The 21325-nt window shown below is 35.4% G+C and overlaps 1 protein-coding gene and 1 long non-coding RNA gene across 2 annotated transcripts in view; both read right to left on the bottom strand.

The window, feature by feature from the left end:
• LOC309620854 overlaps nt 1–21325 on the bottom strand; it is a 263177-nt gene that overhangs the window by 61867 nt on the left and 179985 nt on the right. The gene's annotated exons all lie outside the window — the stretch shown is intronic.
• Nucleotides 2076–21325, bottom strand: part of POU3F4 (POU class 3 homeobox 4) — a 34466-nt gene continuing 15216 nt past the window's right edge. Inside the window, exon 1 of the mRNA XM_082377407.1 lies at nt 2076–21325. This exon is cut by the window's right edge and continues 15216 nt beyond it. The gene's annotated coding sequence lies outside the window, so the exon portion shown is untranslated.

The raw sequence follows: 21325 nt of genomic DNA, 5'->3' as shown, positions 1-21325 counted from the left end.
AGGCAGAAGACATAAGTAGATATTTCTCCAGAGAAGACATACAGGTGGCCAACAGGCACATGAAAATATGCTCAGCATCACTAATTATTAAAGAAATGCAAACCAACCAAACTCACAATGAGGTATCACCTCACACTAGTCAGAATGGCTATCATCAAAGTGTCTACAAATAATCAGTCCTGAATAGAATATGGAAAAAGGGGAACTTCCTACACTATTGGTGAGAATGTAAATTGACATAGCCACTATGGAGATCTATATGGAATATTAGCCATAAAAAGAATGAAATGTTGCCATTTGCAGCAACATGGATGGACCTACAGAATATTATACTAAGTGAAGTAAGTCAGAAAGAGAAAGATAAATATTATATGATATCACTTATATGTGGAATCTAAAATAATACAAATAAATCTATATACAATGCAGAAACAGACTCACAGACATAGAAAACAAACTTATGGTTACCAAAGGGGAATGGGAGGGGATAAATTAAGTGTATGGGATTAGAAGATACAAACTACTATATAAAATGGATAAGCAAAAAAAAAAAAAAAATGGATAAACAATAGAGATGTACTGTATAGCACTGGGAGCTATATTTAATATCTTGTAATTATCTATAGTGGAAAATAATCTGAAAAGCATATATTATATGCTTTTTAAATTATATATATAATATATGCTTTTCAGATTATATATATATTATATACATGTTATGTATATAATATATATATATATATATATATATATATATATATCTGTATCACTTTGCTATATACCTGAAACTAATGCAATATGGTAAATCAACTATCCTTCAATACAAATGGAAAAATACACATCTTAATAAAAATTAATCAAATTTCTATTCTTCTGGAAAAATCCAGCCTTACAGGATGCAAATGAAGCTATGTGGGTCGGGATGGGAGAAAGAATGGTGAAGACTTTTGAAATAGAGCTGAATTGTGCATGAGGAAAGACAATATAATGGTAAATTGGTGTTGGTAGAGAGAATTCAGACAGCCAGAGAACAATCTGTGGAGCTGTGATGTGAGAAATGGGCACAAAAAGTAAAGTGGGGATGTACCACTGCAATTTAAGCAAAGGCCCTTGCAGTAGGAAGCCTGTGAGTGCTCCTCTTACCGTTCCTTCCATGACTTACTGTTAACCAGATGTGATTGCTGCATTAATTAAAGAGCATTACAAGAACACATGGAGTACTTAATTGTGCTTGTTCCTGTTCTCTAATATTTCCACCTTTACCATTATGGTCCCAAACAGTTCATTACTGATAATTAATATTTATTTAATACTTTCTAATTGAAACTATTGTCAGGGGGTTGGTAAGGTTGAGTTACAGTATCAAATCATTTTTCCAATTTGCCCTGCTCTGCTTATTGCTCTGTTGGTTTCCCAGTTATTTCAACTTTCCTGAAGCTATACTCCCATGGTAGAGGAATCAGAGCAGCTCAAATATCAATAAATCAGCATCTCAAATAAATAGACATCAGTGGCTTTATTGTGTGACTGTGTATTCCCTGTGTGGAAGAGCAATGTGATGAATGTAATAGATATACTTCTGTCTCAAAAAGCAGATGGGCTCGTCAGATACAAAAAACAGAGCTACCATTTGGATATTGCCCCTTTTGCATGTCTTTTTTTGTACCAAAACTATTTAATTGTATATTTTCTCTCTCAGTATGTAATTATAAACCTTCTCATTTAAAATATTACATGAGAGTAAGTCATTATGACAATACATTTAAGAAAATAATTCAGAACCACCAATGTTAATCTCTGTCCAAGTTTGTAATCAAGAAGCTATATTTTAAAGAGACTAAGAAAGATGCCCTATCTTGCAAGTTGGTAAGCTGGGTCTCAGATGAAGGAACATTTCATTCAAGGCAAACTTAAAAGCTAAATATGTGAAGTGGACATTTTTAGTATTTTGTATCAATGTAACTATTAAAAGTTCTTGATTACTTTTTTTCTTTTCTTTTTGATTTTTAATAGTTGATTTACAATGCTGTGCTAATTTCTGCTGTACAGCAAAGTTATACACATATATACATTCATTTTTATATTCTTTTCCACTATGATTTATCCCAGGATATTGAATACAGTTCTCTGCTACTGCTATGCAGTAGAACCTTGTTGTTTATCCATTCTAAATGTAATAGTTTGCATCTACTAACCTCAAACTCCAAGTACATCCCTCTCCCTCCCCCCTCCCCCTTGGCAACCACAAGTCTGTCATCTATGTTTGTGAGTCTGTTTTTCCTGAATTTTTTTTTTCTAAAAGACTTAGGGCCATAGAAACCTGAGTTAGATACTAATATGAACATGCATTCTTCATTATGAATTTTAAAGATCTGAAGATGAGAGCCTGACAGCTCTGGAAAGTCATAGTCTATTTATAACATAAGTAGGGGAGAAGAGTGATATTAATTAATATTGGTTTCAGATTTGTATCCTTAGCCCCACTAACTCTTCTTTCTTCTATACCACTTTCCTAGATACAAGGAAAGAAAAGAAGGTGGGACATAATTTACAGGTGGCTGAACATTACTTTAGGCTCTTTACTAATGTTTGATCATTTAGCTGCTTTATCCTTCCTGTCAGATTCATTTCCAGTCCATCTGTGTTGCAAAGCCATGGAAGTTTTAAAATATTTCTTAAGCGAAGTGTTGAAAGATAGTTTTTCTCTTGTGTTACTTTCTAGAAAGTCAGGAGAAATTGGTTTCATTATAAAGTGTACTGCATAGGAGCAACTCTTTCTTCATCTTCTTTTTCTTTCTTACTCTCACTTATCTTCTTTCTTTCTCATTTGACCTCTTTTCTTCTTTTCACTTTTCTTTCTTTCCTTCCTTCTTCTTTTCTTTTTTTTTCTTTCTTTCTTTCTCTCTTCCTTTCTTTCTCCCATCCTTCCTTTCTTTCCTTCTTTCTTTCTTTCTTTCTTTCTTTCTTTCTTTCTTTCTTTCTTTCTTTCTTTCTTTCTTTCTTTCTTTCTTTCTTTCTTTCTTTTTCTTTTACTCCTTCCTTCCTTCCTTTCTCTCTGTCTTTTCTTCTTTCTTTTTTTATTTTCCTGGAGCCACTTCTACATGCCATCAACACATGACAATCACAAAGGAGAATAGGTATGAAGTGGAAAGTGGCTTCACATTAAGAGTTTTCCATCTCGAACAGATGTCCTGATTTTCTATGAGACTGCTACTCCTAAACATTTCTTTTTTTTTTCTTTATTTTTCTTGATATCACATTTTCATCTATAACATCATTAGGGACTGGCAGAAGAAGAAACGTGATGCTGATAACGTTCAGATTTCCAGTGTGAGGGGAAGACACCTTGCAAAAGACCCTTTTACTTGGCAGGAAGAGGAATTCAGAGACTTCTGTGACTGTAGTTTTCCATTCTAAACAGACGTTCTAGTTTCTATTCTTGATACCTATTTCCCCACTACCTTTTTACCCCCATCTGTGTTGATTTTATTTTCATTAATGATTTAAAAAAGAAAGGGAGGGAAACAGGTCTGCCCTCTCCATTATTTATTCCTCCCTTGGCTATCAGGTGGCTTGCTTTTTAGAGGCATGTGTAATGCATCCTTTTCCTTGATGCAGTTCTGTGTACCATGGTTGCAATATCCAATCTCCCACCATATCTTTTGCTCTGAGGAAAAGAAATATTTTACTTAAATATTAAAAGGTATATTAAAGTCTTTCCATATGTATGTTTTTCATCCATTTTTATATGGAAGTATGACCTTTTAGTTTCAGAAGATTTGTCTCTTTACAAATGAGCAGAAATGACCTGTCAAGATAATTTTGGCAGTGTCTCCATTAGTGGAACTGAAAGCAAAAAGACAAAACAAATAAAACAAAATAAAGCATGTAGTTTGATAAATTTTGTCCAAAAGAGGTACATGTCCAAATACTGATAATACTTTAGTCTCACCTTTTCCAAGAAGCTTTCCCTAACCACCCCAGCCTTCACTAATCTCTGCTTCCTCCAAGTTCCTGTGCTGTCAGATGTTTATGGAAAGCAATTTTAGGATAACATAACTTGCCCAAGGTTACAAAAAAATAAGTGACAAAGCTAGGATTTTAACTCAGGCAGTATGGCTTCAGAGGTTGCCTGTACTTTTAGTCAACATTCTATACCACCTTCCTTGACAGACCCTATGATATGAGAAAAAACATTGATTAGGTAAATTTATAGCTCTGGAAGAAAATAAGTAGAGGATGTTGTACATGTTGGTTTGCTTTCATCACATAATTTCCTTTTAATCAAAGTATGCTATACTGTTAATGACTGTAAAATGTGTTGATTTAAAGGAAGAGGAGAGCATCTAAGAAGTCCTGAAATGCTTATTCTTTAAACTGACTCTTAAATTTTCTTGACATGTGCTGGAGGTGGAGAGATTAGGGAGAAGGGTGGAGATAGGAATTGGAAAGTGTTCCTGGTCAGCATTATTTTGGAAACCTCAAGGGCAGAAGAGAGTGAATTAACTATATAAGCCTAGCTGAAAACAGTACTGGGCCATAGAAAAATCCAATTCTGTAGCCTACTGTAGCTTGGTTAGTGGGCTTGGTCCTCATTAGCACTGTTGTTGTATTGATACTTTCCAATTCACGGATATTTGTGTATGTGTCTTAATCTAATCTTCCCCCTCTCCTACTTCACTTCTTAGGATACCACAATGTTTCTAAAATGCCTTCAGGTTTTTAAACGATTTCCCCAGGGAATATCTCTCAACTTTCACCTCTTTACTTTTCCCAACCCTCTTACAGGAGAAAAAGAAAAGATTTAAAAAATTGTGAAGTTTTAAATAAAAGGAAGGAAGAGGAAATGACCATATACAGGTTAATGCTTATATATGCTGGGTAACAGAAATGAAAAGCATATTTCTTTTATAAAATTCAAGATGGTCACTTGACTTGAGCTTTTCTAGGTCTCAGCCATCTGGTTCAGCTCCACTGCTTCATAACTGTGTGACTTTGAGCAAATTCACTCCTCTTCTTTAGGCTCTTTTCCTCATTGATGAATGAGATTGTTAGATCAGCCAATCAAAGAGCTTCTCAACTGCATCGATGTGGTGGTTCTTTAATGCTAAGGTAAGCTCCAGCAGGGAATTATCCATGAATATCTCTGACTTGTATCGACTTCCACCTTCTAATGTCAATCTATGCCCTTAAACACACATATCACCAAAGAAAATGATATCATAATAATAGCTAATAATTAGAGTGGTCTTCACTATGTAGCAGGCATCATTTTAATCAATTCCCATGTATCTGGTCTTCACAACCACCCTAGGAGATAGGCACCATCATTATCTTCATTTTATAGAAAAGGAAACCCACCCCCATAAGAGATGCTAAAACACTTGGCCAAATTCACATAACTAATAAGTGGAAGAATTATAATTTGAACTCAGCCGACCTGGCTCCAGAGACCATACACTCAACTACTATACTACATTGATAACACAATAGTATTTGGAAAAATAATAAATGTTGATTTTAAAAATGCAAAATGAGACATCAAATAGCAAATAGTTACAAACCCTCTTCTCTTCACAGAATTCCAAAGGATACACAAATATCCAGCTATTTATGCATTGCTTTCCCTTCCCTAAAGTTAAAAAGCGATCAACATTATTGAACTTTTCATATACTTGTTTTACATTTTCAAATCTACCTTAATGGGAACACAGTAAAACTCATAAGGGACTGGATTGAGCAGAGCAGATTCCATCCATCCATTTATAAATAGCCACATCCTTGTATGGATAAGAGGTTTACTCTTTAGATATGACTAATCTGCCTATTTGCAGCTGAGTTCTTGTCTGAAAATGGGCCACAATGTATCATGTGTGATGTGTAAAAGTCACATACCTTTAACCACTTATAAAAAGCTATTGGCCTTGGCTGTTCATAACAGAAAAAAATATATATTTGTGACTAAATTAAATCCCTTCGATCAAAGAACATACAAAGCCATCTTGCTCTCTTGTACTTAGGTAATGCCCAGTCCCTGATGGCAGATTTTGATGACAGGTGTAACTGCTTAATTCAAATTGATTTCATACACACACAATTCACACACTCCATTTCACCATTTTCTATTTCTTTCTGGAGATACTTAAAGGGCACTCTTTACTGCACCTCTCCCACGTTGCCTTTAGGTACACATTTACTGGTAACTATTTTACAAAGGAAGAGATCACATTAAGGTCAAGTAGTGATTATTATGATCTCTCTAGTTGACTGAGTCTACACACACACAGTGAAGTAGATAATTGAGACAACTATCAAGATAATTCGAGGCAAAAAAGAATTATTGCTTCAATTATCTGACTATTTCAGATGAGTGTGTTTTGAACTGAATTACCTACCTAATTGCTTCAATTTTCCACTTCACTTTGTGTGGGTGCTGCCAAGTTGCTAGGGTGCTAAGCTGATGAAAATCTACTGTTTTCCCCATTTAATTAAACTATTTTTACACTAGTTTGCCTTTATAAAAAATAGTCTTCAGGAGGAATTCTAGCTTGTTTCAGACTTAGAGAATTGAATTCCAATATGACCTTGGGTAGTTAATGGTACCTCTCAAGACGCTATGGAAAATTTAATAATCTTATAGGACTCTTCCACGTCTGACATTCTATGAATGATTTTGTTTAATCAAACCAGTCTTAGAGACGTCTGGAAAAACAGTAAAGCTTAGTGTCAGGCCACTTCTATCCATACAGCTGACATTCATGTTGATGATGATGGACACTGACAGCCTGTGGCTGGATCCTTATCTCCAAAGCTGCTGTTCCAGGAACAATCTTCTTTTTGCTACAGAACTTTGCTGGTTGCAGCCTTGCTCTGAAAATTTGGCTAGAAAAGCTCTATCATTTTCAAGAGAAAAATATCTTGTGTGTTTGTGCATACATGCATTAGAGTGTCTGCTGCTGCTACTGCTCCTGCAAAGCATTTCCTCACCAGAGCAGTGACTGTTAAGAGGCAGCAGAGACTGGCTGCAAGGAACACCAAGAGGAAAGTGAAAGGTGAGTCTAGTGGAGTTGCCTGGAGGCATCAAATACTTATTAAATGAAACTTCAAGCTGATTTTCAGAGGGCTCTGTTTCAGAGACCTGTAAATGAGTTGAATTCATTTTCCATGCCAATTACTTGGAGTCCAAGTTTCTACAGTAGCCTGCTATTAGCCTCTTATGTAAACACTATCAAGTGCTTATGTATCTCTTATGGAACCAAGCAGACTCAACAGCTGAGCTAAGTTTTACTTGCAGGTAGAAGACTGTATTGGTAGATTGTTCACCCTTACTCTGGAAAGATAGTCATCAAACCAATTCTGTCTCCTTAGGTTCAACTTGTCTAAATAATATGTTAATTAACTTGTTGATGAGCTATAATCATATTGATAGAATTTCCTGAACTGAGTTGACAGCCATATCTGTAGGCAGTCTTAACCATCTTAGAATCATTTGAATGTGGAAGGGAAGTTGATGAGACATCCCCAGACTACATTCAAACGATTCACGATGCTGTCTGAACAGATTGTTAAATATATGATCACATTTTCCAAACTTCTTGTTCTTTTTATATTTTCTCCATGGTAAATTGAAGTTCAGAGGTAAATGCCAGATTAGAAAAGGCAAAAATACAGCTTTTCCTATTTCCTGCCCTATGCTCTCACCATGAGACCCAGAGTTTGAAATATTTTTCTTATTACAAATTCATAAAATATAATGTATTCCTTTACTGCTAGAAAATATAAAGATATCCATAATTGTGTGTGATATATAGTGGTATTTGGTGTATTTTCTCAGAGTTCAAAATCTTGCAAGAAATCATTAAAGACACAGTAAAACTGTTTTTCAAAAAATCTCCTCAATGCCTTTAAAGATCAACATGACTACAGAGTGAATAATCATGAGAAAGTAGCAATAAACATTTTCCTTTAATGAAGTATAATGTTGATGAGTTTTCTTCTTATAATTGTCACCTTAGGCAGCTATGTGTTGGTAAATTTTGCATTCTGATTCTGGGAAGAGGGAAAGCTTTATGGGCATGTTACTAGTGCAGTGGTACAGGACACCACACTCAGAAGGGTGTCCAATGCTTAGGGTTTAATGCTCTGAAGTAACTGTCTTAAACTTCTTAGTAATTTTATCTTTGAATTGTGTTTGTACATAAAGTCCAAAGAGACAATGGGTTACGTGACAGGAGTTTGGAACTTGGCTTCATGTTGTAATCCTTCCTCTCACTGCTTCTCTGCCTCCCCAGGATGAGTTCTCAGTGCCCATGGCTGCCGAACAACCATTGTTGCCCTCTAACCCTGTGGAAAGAATTGAGGTCCCTGTAAGTCTTGGACTAGGGCATGGTGGTAGCCATACCTTCCCTGGGCTGATGGTGTCATGGCCTCGGTGAGAGTGAGCCTTTAGCCCATCGACCCCTCCCAACTCAGGAGTAAGTCCTAATGTTCAGTCACTTTTGGAGGTCCTTCATTCACTGCAGGTAGGATTTTAGGAAATAAAAATGCCTTGCTAGACTCCACCCTCTCTCCAAAAGGGTATGGCACATTGATCTAGCAGCTGGCAGAGGGTAGAACCCTGCGGCTGATGGGCATGCACCAAGTAGTGCACTTACTCCACAAGTATCCCTATCTCTGAGGGACTGCAACATTAGAAGTCAAATAAAAAACACTGACAGATCAAGAAAGAGAAAGAAATAAGCTTTAACAACATATTTTTCTGCTTTTAAAATAAGAGTTCCCACATTTTAATTTTGTACTGGGACCCACAAATTATGCAGCCTGTCCTGCAGAAGAGGTAGTCAAACCAGCAAATTTTAGATGGCAATCTAAGTGGCCAAGTAGCAAGCTTTGACCATGTTAACAAGATTTCCTAATGTGAGCACGCTATGGTGGTTCAAACCCTATATAGGGGTCATGAAATCTGTATATGAGACAACTCTGTCAATGACCTCATTCTGTGATTGTGAAAAAGATTATTCTCTGAACTTTAATTTCTTCATTAGTAAAATGAGAGGGTTATTTTCTGTGCTTTTCAAGTCCTTCCAATGTTAACATTCTGTGCTGTGAACATTTTGTCAGAAATAATTTTGCTTTAAGAGCTAAAGGACAGTATAGTAATTATATCCTCTCTGTATCAGTGGATCTCAACAGGGGCAATTTTGCCCACCAAGGAATGTTTGGAAATATCTGGAGACATCTTTGATTGTCACAGCTGGGATGAGGGTGCTACTGGCCTCTAGTGGATAAAGGCCAGGAATGCTGCTAAATATCCTACAATGCACAGGGCCGCCTCACACAACAAAGAATTTTCCAGCCCACAATGTCAGTAGTGCCAAGGTTAAGAACTCCTGATCTATATGAAAGACATACTTTCGCTTTAGGATTTGTATAAATGTCCCATTCTTTTCTTTAACAATGGGTTAAGGCATGATAATGTTAGAATCAAGGCTTAATAACCGAATCAAACACAAAAGATGTTGACTAATGTTGCTATTGGATTCTGGTCTCTGGAAACAGGAACATCTGTCTGCTGTAATCTTTTGTTTGCCAAGATAGGAAGAGAATAATTAACTGTAGTTATAAAACTCTCTCACGCATAAAGTCTGTAGAAGAATAAAAAGTTAAGACTGCTTTATTAGGCTAATAATTGAGCAATTTTTCCACTGGTGAACTTTATTGTGTTGGTAGAATTTTGAAGATGATGATTTCTTTGCAGCCGTCATATTTTCACACAAGAAATAAGCAGAGAGCTTTCTAACAAAGCTAGTCATCGCTATCACTAATAACACAAAGAATTATAAGGAGGATGTTACTGGCTAACTCCAAGATTTATTTATTCATTAATTCATTAATGCATTCATTTATTCAATAATTTTAATTAAAATTTTACAGTTTGCCATGATTTCATAGAATATAGTGATTAATACTACTACTACTAATAACTCTAGATAGGTCCTTGTTTGCATCCCAATAGTTGTTGTGAGGCATACTCAAATAGCTAAACCAAATTTGTAATATATAAAGTGATAGCTACAAAGAAAGTGTAGAGTTAAGTGCCATAGGTTGTAAAACAAAAGAGAGAGAGTTCTTTAGGAGTTCAGGGAAGAGAGAGGTTGTTTTTGACTGGTGTGGTCAGGAAGTCTTTGTGTAATTGGTGATTATTGAACTGGATTTTATTCACATAACAGAATTTGAATAACTGCATTATCTGTCGTATAGTGAATACCCAAGTGAGGAAGGTAAAAAATACAAATGCATTCTTATGATCAGATTTCTGTAATGAGATTGTGTATAGACAGAGCTTTTTTGATTGCAAGTATCAGAAGCCCAAATCAAACTAAATTAAGACAAAAAAGCAGTTTGTATTAGGAATCCTGGGGTATCTCAGAGAAACTGGGGACAGAAATTAAAGAAGAAAAATGAAGAATGTGTGCAGAAAGAAGCAGATTGTAGAGGAGGAGCATCCTGATTGAGTTTCAGACTCCAGTTCCAGTGATTCATGAAACCCAGCTGCATTTCCTCTGAATCCCTGGAACTGACAAGGGCCTTGGTTTTGGTGCCCACCCTACATTAATCAAGTATGGTTAGAAATGGAGATACGTATTATACTCACAAGTCAGCACTCTCAGTTGCTATGAAAGGAGTTGGAGTGTGGTAGCAATTTCCAGAAGGAGAGCATTCTACAGGAATAAGGGAGAAGTATCTTGGGAAAAAGGTGTCTACCAGACATAGATAGTTCTAAGGCCCTTTGAAATTAAATGACATACCTTACATTTATAGAATGATAAATGCAAACCAATGTGTACAAACATGAATTGTCTCACCTAAACTTCAACAGAGTTTTATGAGGAATGTTCTTTTATAACCACAATACTTACAGATGAGTAAACCCAGTCTTTAATGGGTAAAAATAACTTGATCAAGGTAATATATAAATCTGATAAGCTAGGGAGCCAAGATTAAAACACAGATACGCTGACTCAATGACTACACAATACGGCCTCAAACATTTTTGTGAAATAGTTGCAAAGCCAGCTTCATGGTTATATGATCAACACAGTCATACATGGCCACATGCTCAGAAGGGCCTCATGCTTGGGGTTTAGTGTTCTGTGATACTGTCTTGAAATTCTTAATACCTTTATCTTTGAATTTATGCTTTGTAAGTGATGTCCAATGGGACAATGGAGCTTGTACTAGGGGCTTGGAATCTCGCCTGATGTGCAACCCAGCCTCCCCAACTTCCCCGCTTCCTTACAAATGTCCTTGTGCTTAAGGGAGTGTGACATTCAATAACAAATCAAAAATATCAAGTCATGTTGTGGGAGAGACTGTAAAAGAAAAAAATGTATATGTTAGTGTCCTTAAGAAAACTTTTCCCCTTACTGTTTGAACAAGGAGTCTTTCATCTTCATTTTTCATTGATCACTGAAAATTATGTAGCCAGCCCTGAACAGTTGTTAGGAATGCTGTCTATGGCCAAATAGAGTTTCTGCGGGCCAAAACCAATTGCCTAACAAAGAGATAAAAACATTATCTGTAGTCTAGCTATCTCAGATCAACATCCAAGAAAAAAGTAACTAATACCATCAGATATGATTAAAGCAGGTGCATTAGGCCCCCATAACTAACTATCCAGAAGCATCATGGCATAGTGATTTTGAGTGCAGATTCTAGAACCAATTGCCTCAGTTCATATCCTATCTTCCTTGATGTGTGTCCCCAAGTAAGTTAGCATCTCTGTGTTTCCACTTCCTTATGTGTAAGGATGATGATAATAATGCTAATACCTATTTATAGAATTTTTATGAGGATAAAGTGAGTTGATATATGTAAATATATGCAATATATATAAAATGTGCTTTGAACATTGCCTGGTACTTAATAAGTACTCAGTAAATTTCACTATTCTGAATAGCTATGGACCCAATATATGAGGACAATTCTATAGCATAATTAATAAATGTTATCACAGAGCTTGTGTCCAAAAAAAATTACTAACTTCAACTTGAACTTTAATTATCTCAAATATACAAGCTTACTAACATTGTTAGTTTCCCAGAAAATGTTTTCAGTGCTTAATAAGTCATGGAATACACAGTTCAATGTAATAAAATTTCATTCCATGAGGAAAATATAATGAGGGCACTGTGTAGAACATGTGCAATCTTGAAAAGTATTTGGATTTCAAGCAAAAATATTCTAAATTAAGTTGAACTTTAGTAGTAAGTTCAGCATACAATGTCTTTATAATTGTATGCCTTTAGTCTTGCAGCCCAAGAGGTCATGACTATAAATACACACAGAAGAGACCATTGCTTAAATGAAATTACATATATAAATCATCTAGCATAGTTCCAGGCATAAAGTAGATGTTCAATAAATGATAGCTATTATCATTAACATTGAAGTCTTTTGAAACCTCAGTGACTAGAATGTAATTTGACTCTCTGACCACTGGGTCATCTTTCTGAAGTGATTGAAACTGAGCTCTTTTAAAGGATTTCAGATCGTCTATTATAATGCTGCATTTTATGGTTGAATAAATCAGTGGCTATTACCTTTTGGAGAAGAAAATGAAGAAAGGAATGTTATGAGAAATGTCACAAATGTGAATTTTATGGACAGTTTTATGAAAAAGCCATTAGACGGCAACAGTAGTTCACAAAGATGTTATGCTATTTAGTATTGTTACCTACAGGTGCTGACTGACAGTGTAAACTCACAGAAGCATCAACTCCCAGAGCTTCGAGTACCTGTGGAAACATATAACACAGTGTCAGGCTTATAGAAGGCACTCAATAAATGCAAGCATCCTTGTCTTCTTCCTTTGAGATTGTATAGTTCAACGCACCCCCCGCCTCAGTTTTGCAAATGAGGAAATGAGAGGGAATAACCTGACAAGATTATACAAGTAATTTTCTGATTGAATAGGAAGTAGAATGTCTATAAAATGTCTCAGAAGACTCAAATCATGTTCTTCTCCATTTTGAAACAAACCAGTGAACCCTGAGAGGAGAGCTTGGTATACATAACAACATGAGTAGTGAGAGCTCCCATTCTCTTAAAAGCAAAGCAACCCAAAGCAGCAGTTACAACTCATAGAAACTCTACCCTATGAACAAAGACTCAGCTATCTCTGTCCCAGCAACTCCACACCCCCTTCTCCCCAGTCTGCTAAACAATATTCCCTGCAAGAAAATGGCTAAAATAATCATACACTCTCCTAGAGCTAGATGAGACTTTATCCAAACTTTTCCCCAAAACAGGAATTCCTTTTCTACCATCTCTAACAGGTTTTATCCTGTGAAGACTAAAAAAAAAGTCCAGTTCTTTCAACAATCCCTTGTATGGTTATTTTCTGAAACTTCCAGAGACACTGTAATTAAGCAGAGTCAATATTGATGTACCCAACTATAATAGATTTGATTATTGGTTCCGATTTTTCCCTCCCTCGTTAACAGAGTTATGCATCCACATACTTTGCCAGGTACATTTGTAGTATCCTCCCAATACGGGTGAAGTATACTTGGCTTTGTGACTTGCCTTGGCCAATGAAAGTTTACTGGAAATGATGTCAGTGAATGTTTAAAATGTACTGGCATGTATTGGCTTGTCCTCTTGCCCTCCAGTGATACGTCTTGAGAAGTATACTTCCTGAGTAGCTGCTAGTCCAAGAAGAAAAACAGGGAAAATGAGGAACAGACTTAAATCCAATTCATGATGTATCTGAACCCAATCAACCCGAAGTAGTAGTCAGAGATTGGCAAATGAGTCACAAACTCATGAGTGGGAAATATAAATGCTTGCATTGTAACTCACTGAGTTTTGGGGGCAGTTTATTACATAATATTGTTTGAAACAGTAGCCAGCCAAGACTTCCCATGATTGACTGCTGAGCATAGCCACAGTAGTCAAGAACCTAGGTATGGTATATGCCAGTAGATTTCTTTATTATTTTACTGAAAGCTTTTTTTCTTTTACAGAAGTCACTCTTAATGTGTGGTATCCTTTAGTTTTTTTGTCTTTCATTTGTTAAATAGAGGTATGATTGACATACAGAAAACGCTGTACATATTTAATGTATACTTCATGATGAGTTTAAAGATAAATATCAATTTTGCAGCAAACGGCAGGATTTCCTTATTCTTAAGGCTGTATAATATTCCACTGTATGTATATACCACATTTTCTTTATCCACTTATCTGCTGATGGATATTTAGGTTGTTTCCATGTCTTTGCCATTCTAAATAAAGCTGCAATGAACACAGGTGTGTAGATATTTCTTTGAGATACAGAGTTCAATTTTTAGGTGTATGGAACTAAGGAGAAATTTTAAAGAAGATTTGATGGCTGTGAGAGTTACAATACCACAAGCCAAATTATTGTGGGATCACAATTAGGCTTCTATTTTCTTTTTTTGCATTTATTTTTCAGCTGCAACTAGTTATGAGTCCCAAAATTGTACCTGCATTTTGCCACTGAATATCCTAAAAAAAGGCAAGTGGCCAATTATGTTAGCATGTGGCTAATTATGCACACAAGGAGCCAATTGCAAAAGTAAAGATGTACACCCCAAAACAAGAAGAGTTCTTTAGCACCTTAAGTCTTAGTAGCTTACACGTATTGTGTGTTTATCACTTAATAAAGGAGGCAGGAATCATGATCAGATAACAACAAACATTTATATGTATGTATTTATAATTTTTGAATTAATCACTGCGTTATGTGTTCTGGAAAATATTGAGATGAAATAGACTCTGTTTCTATTTTTTTTTAATTAATTAATTAACTTATTTATGGCTGCATTGGGTCTTCAGTGCTGCACGTGGGCTTTCTTTAGTTGCGGTGAGCAAGGGCTACTCTTCGTTGCGGTGCGTGGACTTCTCATTGCAGTGGCTTCTCTTGTTGCAGAGCACAGGCTCTAGGTGTGTGGGCTTCAGTAGTTGTGGCACACAGGCTCAGTAGTTGTGGCACATGGGCTTAGTTGCCCCACAGCATGTGGGATCTTCCTGGACCAGGGCTCGAACCCATGCCCCTTGCACTGGCAGGCAGATTCTTAACCACTGAGCCACCAGGGAAGTCCTCTGTTTCTGCTTTTAATAAACATAGGGATTTGCTGAGATAAGACTTCTACACATGAAACAAAGCCAGTAATTAAAGACATTATACTAGAGGTTGTCTCTACAAAGTATGCTTAAAATGCAATAAGACAAACTGCAGTGTCTTAAATCAACACCTTTCAATATCCATTATTAGTTTAAGGATAATATACTGCCCCAAATCATGCATAGGTTCCATGAGTAAACTGAAAGTAATATTTATTTATTTATTTATACAAAATGAGATTGAAAAATTCATGAGAGTTTGCAAGAGAAAGAAGGAGATTGGGTGGTCTCTAATATTTAATTCTGTTGGAACTTTCCCTATATTTGTTTATTGCTCTAGGATTTATGGCTTTATAAAACAATAGAGAGATATTAAGGAGTATGAAGGAGAAAATAAAAGTCTTATTTTACTTATTTAACTACTTTTTATTTTTTTATTTGTTTTTGTTTATTGAAGTATAGTTGATGTACAATATTATGTTAGTTTTGAATGTACAACATAGTGGTTCGACCACTTAATGTGAAATGATTACTTGAAATGAAATGATTATGAAATGATCAGGCATTATGAAATGATCACCATGATAAGTTTAATAGCCATCTGTCACCATACAAAATTATCATGTTATTGATTATATTTCTTATGGTATATATTACATCCCATGGGCTTATCTTTTTAATAAGTGGAAGTTTGAACTTCTTAATCCCCTTCACTTATTTCACCCAATCCCCCACCTTCCTCCCCTCTGGTAACCACCAGTTTGCCCACTGGATCTGAGGTCTCTTTCTGTTTTGTTTTGTTTATTCATTTGTTTTGTTTTTAGATTCCACATATCACTGAGATCATATGGTATTTGTCTTTGTCTGACTTATTTCACTTAGCATTATATATTCTAGGCCAATCCATGTTGTTACAAATGATAAGATCTCATTCTTTTTCATGGCTGAGTTTATTTATTTATATTTATGTTTATATTTATATATCACATCTTCTTTATCCATTCATCTATCAGTGGACACGGCTTGTTTCCATATCTTGGCTATTGTAAACAATGCTGCATTGAACATAGTGGTGCATATATCTTTTCAAATTAGTCTTTTTGTGTTCTTCAGGCAAATACCCAGAAGTGGAATTGCTGGATCATATGGTAGTTTTACTTTTAGTGTTTTGAGGAACCTCCATACTGTTTTCCATAGTGGTTTCACCAATTTACATTCCCACTAATAGTGCACAAAGCTTCCCTTTTCTTCACATCCTCACCAACACTTGTTATTTGTTGTCTTTTTGATGATAGCCATTCTGATAAGTGTGAGATGATATGCCATTGTGGTTTTGATTTGCATTTCCCTGACAATTAGTGATGTTGAACATCTTCTCATGTGTCTGTGGCCATTTTTACGTCTTCTCTGGAGAAATATCTCTTCTGGTCCTTTGTCCATTTTTAAATCAGACTTTTTAATATTGAGTTGTATGATTTCTTTACATAATTTAGATATTAACCCCTTATCAGATGTGTCATTTGAAAATATTTCCTCCCATTTAGTATGTTGCCTTTTCATTTTGTTCATGGTTTCCTTTGCTGTACAAAAGCTTTTTAATTTGATGTTGACTTGTTTATTTCTGCTTTAGTTGTCTTTGTCTGAAGTGACAGATCCAAAAAATGTGTTTCTGAGACTGATGTCAAAGAGCATAGTGCCTATATTTTCTTCTAGAAGTTTTGTGGTTTCAGGTCTTACATATAAATCTTTAATCCATTTTGAGTTCATTTTCCTATATGGTGTAAGAAAATGGTCCAGTTTCATTCCTTTTCCTGTAGCTGTCCAGTTTTCCCAACACCATTTGTTGAAGAAGTTGTCTTTCCTCCATTGTATATTCTTGCCTCCTATTCCTGCCCCATTTGATATTGAATAAAACCTATTTTCCATGCCATTTAGAAGGTTTGAAAATATTTAAAATGTCATATACAGCAGAAAACTGAAAAAGCACTTGAGAAACCATCTCAAATTAAATTTAAATTTTCTTTAAAATTTAATTTTTAAGTGTCAGAAACAAAAGTTACTTTGCTACTTGTCCCTTCATTGATTTAATCTAAAGTCTTGATTAATGTGACAACCAACCTGTAATTACAAACAGTGCTTCTAAATCTTCTGGGTTATTAGAGGTGTCACCTACAAATTGGCACTTGCCATCTACCTCTACAAGGATTAAATTATGAGCTGCTGAAGCTGTTGGTCTTCAACACCCCCCGAAAGGAGTTCAGGGTGGAGATCAGAAATGAGGTACTCTGTGCTCTGGAAAAAACTGGCAGAACAGGTCTTCAGATCTTTAGATATTTTCAGGAGAAGATTTTATGAGTCCAATTCTTGCATCTCCTCATATCTAGAAAATCACTAAAATCTGATGTCTGCTCCTCATGAATAGCAGTAACCTTCATAACTAGCAGAAACCATCTGCAAAACATATGTACTTAATTGTGTGTACTCCCCCTTCACCAAAATCACATATATACTGACCTTCCCCCCTACCTCTTTGGAGCAGTTTCCTCAGAGCTTTCTGAAATGCTGTCTCCCTGGCTATAGTCCTCATTTTGCCCCAAATAAAACTTAACTCACAACTCTCACATTGTGCATTTTTTTAATCAGCAGAGGGTAGATTATCATGTAATTCTGAATCACTCTGTTCTGTTCATAGCCCCCAGCATTCAGAGAGACTGTATTATAATGCTAATAGCACAAGGACAGTCTCCTGGAAATGGGATATCTTCAACCATTCTCCCAAGTCATTTGCTCTTCTTTAAAAGTGTAAATAGGACAGGGGAGAGAAATGTTTTTAAAGACCTTAGAGTGCATACAAGTATTTATTGAGCTGCTGCTACTTACAAGTCATTGCTGTGGAAAAGAGGAAATGAAATGTAAAGTTCAGGATTTCAGAAAATTTAACACAGTGCTGTCATTCGTATATTTAGCCTGAATTACTTTATTCACATGGCCAAACATTTTTTATATTCAGGTTAGAGAATGCATAACAGTTTGATTAAGGGGGGGCTTGAGTAAAAGACAAGTTGAAGCACGTCTGAAGAATGAAAGCCTAGGAAGTGATTTAGGACAGCAAGAGGTGAGCATGAGGCTGGAGGATGATGGAAGAATGATAGTCTAGAGTGGGGAGCTGGAGAAAGAGAGAAAGGAAAATGCTAAAGATAGACTTTTGAATACTATTTTAGCAAGGCTTCCATGTCTCCTAGACTATAAACTGTGGGGAAAGATCTGTTTGTTCCGCTTGCATATCTCCTTTAGTAGATTGTGAGGGCAGATTACCATTTTATTTCCAGGGCCTAGCCCAATATCTGCACAGAATAGACACTCAAGAAACATTTTTTAAATGGAAATGATTTCAGAGTCTCTTCAAATGATGGGTACCTGTTATTTTTGCATCAATATCTATTCATATTTAAGTCATTGGGGGCCAGAGTCTTATACTGCCCTGTACATCCTTAGGCAAATCCAGCCCATAAACACAATTTGTTTAGTCAATATGTAGTTTTAATTTTTTCTTTTATTAAATGCCCTAAGAAGGAGCATACATTCACAAGTTCACCTCAGCCATTACTACTGTATAATGCGCAGCATTCATAGTTCTCTTAAATAACTTGCATTGGCCTGAAGGCATTTGAGTTTGTGAACTGTTAAATACTTGCTCCAGAATTGTTCTTATCTATCTTGCCTTCTCTTCTTGTCTCTCCCAATTTACGCAGTCATTTATTCCACAAACATTTTTTGACAATTTACTATGTGCCAGACCCTGTGATAGGCAATACTATGATGAATAAAAGACACATTCCTGAACTGGGACAGCTCACAGTATAGTTGGAGAGAAGGACAAGTAAATAACCTATTATAATACAGCATTGATAGAATTATGGATAGCATGACATAGGATTATATAGCTACTCATTCCCTTTATCTGTCGTATTTTCCTCTTTATCCCTTTCTCTTTTCATCTTTCATATCTATTTAGAGCTAAGAAGTATTTTAAACTCAGAACTAAGACAAGAAGCTTAGTCAAAATTTCTGCTCATCCAGATTGGAGGAAAATTGATCATCTAGACATTCACCCATCTTTGCAAAATAATGTCATGAAAAGCACATAGACTTTGGAATATAATGTAAGTTCGAATGATGATTCTGTCAATTTATAAATTGTATATATAAATTAAACTCTCTGAACCTCAATTTTTCAATTTGTAAAATGAGGATAATGATACTTATCTTATATTTGGGTTATCAAAGGATTCGATATAATATACCTAAGGCATGTTGCACACTGCCTAATACTTGGTAGGTAATCATTACTGGTAGTTTTTGTTATTCACTCATTCAGTGTACTTATTGAGCATCCATTATGTATATCTTTTGTTTCTCATCCATGCCTCTAGATTCTGGGGAAATAAGGTACTTCAGGGTCTAGTATTGACTATTTAATCTAAGACAGATAACTGAAACTATTGTTTTAACAGTGCATCACAAGATAAAAATAATTCTGTAACAAAATAAAATTAGATTGTATTTACTTAGTTATTATAAGGATCAAAAATGATTTATTAAATGTTGTAATGTTTGTATCTTCCAAATCTAAAAATTCAAATGAAAGCTTTACATTTGTTAAATTATAGATATAACACATATAGACTTTGGGAAACCCCCAACTTCTAGGCTTTGGCTGTCATCATGGGTCTCAAGCACTGGAACTTTCTAATTTTTAATTCATTATGTCATTTCTTGATCCTGGAAACTTAGGATACCCTATTATAAGAAACACACATACTCACATAATGTGCATGTATGAGGGAAATACTACCACTCAAAGAAAAAATCAACAAGGACAGGTGAAGACTCAAACCAAACTCATCTAGTTTGTGGGGGTACACTTACCTTAGGGAGGCAGAATAGTACAGTGTTTAAGAGTACTCACTCTAGAGCCAGATGTCCAAGTCTGAAGCTCACTCTAGCATTTATTAGCTATATGACCTTAGGCATTTTCAACAGCCTCTCTGACATAATTTTCTGAATCTGTGAAATGAGAATGGAACTAATAATTCCTACATTTTAGGATTATTATGATGATTAAATGAGTTAGTATATGTAAAGTACTTAAAATAATGGTACATAATGTGTTATATAAGCACCAGCTATTATTGTTGGTTATATAAGAAACATAAGGTAAGTATGACTTAATTAAATCCACAACCCTCTGATAAATATAAGTGGAAAAATTGGAATCTTTTCTGACTATTTCTAATTGGAGAGCAGGTGGGCTTGTGAGGCAGGAGCTGAAAGATATAGGAAATCTTTCTTGTAAATGGGCACAATACTAAGAGGATATCTGATTCATAGATGGTGAGTAGATCCAGTGAGGGAATGGTCTTCCAATGGAGCGGTGAGGAGAGGGGAAGAAACATTTAGGTGATAAGCCTTGGTAGGTTGCTATAGGGCTTGGGCAGCCAAGAGTAATTATGCAACAAGCCCAGAGATAAGTACCTAACATGAATTTTACCCTCTTAAAAATGTTTTTCATTTTTTTAAAATAGAAGTATTGTTGAGTTACAATATGTTAGTTCCAGGTGTACAGCATAGTGGTTCAGTATTTTTACAGATTATGCTCCATTAAAAGCTATTATAAGATAATGGCTATAATTCCCTGTGCTGTACAATATATCCTTGTGGCTTATCTAGTTTATACATAGTATTGTGTATCTCTTAATCCCATATCCCTATATTGCCCCTCCCCCTTCCCTCTCCCCACTGGTAATCACTATCAGGGGAATCTATTGGCTTTTAGTATGAAAATTTTGTTATTCATTCATTCAATATACTAAATATTTTTCTATTAGAGTGAAGTTTCTAAACTTGGAGGTGTTCTAGAAAACAGCTATGAGTTAAAATTAAGGCATTATGATAGTCATAGATTAATTTTCATTTTCTTTCCAACTTCTATTCTGACTTGAGTGGTTGCTTTCTCCAAAACTGCTGGAAACAGAAAAAAAAATTGACATAATTTAAAAGCAGCTTAGAATACTATCTTTTGAAATTATGTATTAATCATTAGATTAAATTGTGTTAAATACTCAGTACTCATTTTTTTCCAAAATGAAAGAGGATAGCAAAGATGATTCTCAAA

Source organism: Balaenoptera borealis (genome assembly GCF_965194805.1).
Source record: "Balaenoptera borealis genome assembly, chromosome: X".
Lineage (NCBI taxonomy): Eukaryota > Metazoa > Chordata > Mammalia > Artiodactyla > Balaenopteridae > Balaenoptera > Balaenoptera borealis.
Note: the sequence above shows the minus strand (reverse complement) of the source record. Positions and strands in the feature narration are given on the sequence as shown.